The sequence below is a fragment of the Scyliorhinus canicula genome, chromosome 5, assembly GCF_902713615.1.
Source record: "Scyliorhinus canicula chromosome 5, sScyCan1.1, whole genome shotgun sequence".
In the NCBI taxonomy this organism is placed as follows: Eukaryota; Metazoa; Chordata; class Chondrichthyes; order Carcharhiniformes; family Scyliorhinidae; genus Scyliorhinus; species Scyliorhinus canicula.
In genome coordinates this window covers 171,497,026-171,498,316 of record NC_052150.1, presented here as the reverse complement: position 1 = coordinate 171,498,316, position 1,291 = coordinate 171,497,026, and the positions used below count along the sequence as shown (strand labels likewise).

Sequence of the window (1,291 nt, the reverse complement as noted above, 5' to 3'; positions counted from 1 at the left end):
TACTAAACACTAGTGATCATCCCCACTTCTCACCTTACGATGGGGGCAAAAGCATTGATAAAGTGTTTATAGGTGTTTGTCCCGAAGGATCTCCTGCAATGATGCTCTCCAAATGCAACAATGACCTTCCTCTGTGCTGCATATCACTACGACCAGCAGAGCTTTCCCCTTGCATTCCATTAATTTCAAATTTGCTAGGACCCCTTGATACCACACTCAATTACATTTTACCACAGTTTAAAGGATTAAATTACGAAGACCGGTTGTATAACCTTCGCATGAATTCCCCTGAATTTAGAAGATTGAAGGACAACCTAATTCAGGTCTTTAACATGATAAAGGGATGCAATGTGGTAGGTATAGGGAAATGATGAGGCTCCAATGCTCAGGTCCTCATCAAAGGAGGAGGAAGAGGCTGCGAGTGCGCATGCTCTCTTTTCCTGCTTTAGCCCCATTATACGAGCTCAGGATGCTGATGCCCAAGAAGAACCGTTATGCTATCTATGAGCTACTCTTCAAGGAGAGGGTAATGGATGTGCATATGTCAAAACATCCAGAGTTGGCAGACAAGAATGTCCCTAACTTAAACGTAATGAAGGCCATGCAGTCATTGAACTCCCGTGGTTACGTAAAAGAGCAGTTTGCTTGGTGACACTTCAACTGATACTTGATAAATGAGGGCATCCAGTACCTACCTGACTACCTTCACCTTCCTCCAGAAATTGTTCCTGCTACTCTACATCGGCAGGCCTGCCCTGAGACAGCCAGGCCAAGACCTAAAGTTCTTGGTTAGGACCATCCATCGAGGTGAAGCTGACAAGAGACACTTACAGGCGGGCAGCTCCCCTCGGGTCAGACCAGAAGGCTGAAGCTGGTGCTGGCGCAGCTACAGAATTCCAGCTTAGAGGTGGATTCGGCCATGGCTGTAGACAACCTCAAAAATGTGTACAAATCGTTGTGTAAAATAAAGTCAATTTAAAAATTAAAAAAAGGAATGATTTCCTTGTGGCGGAATCTTGAACAAAAGGGCAAAGCATTACAAAAATCTATAAAGGAATAATTTAAGAAGCATTTTTATAGACAAAGGTTAGTGGACATCTTGGACGGGATTCTCTAATAATGAGGCTATGTCCCCACATCTGTGAGCCCCCCCCGCCCCCGGGTGAAGGATCCCCCCCCCAAACCAGGGAGGCCGCGGACTGAGTCCGCAGCCGCCACCGGTCGTTCCCAACAGGCAAAAACGTGGTTGGAACTCGACCAGTTGTCCTCGGAGAATCGCCGCAGGGGCCTC

General features: G+C 46.7%; 1 pseudogene; it reads left to right on the top strand.

The window, feature by feature from the left end:
- Positions 1 to 469: 469 nt before the first annotated feature.
- LOC119965692 lies at positions 470 to 963 on the top strand (annotated as a pseudogene).
- Positions 964 to 1,291: the final 328 nt, after the last annotated feature.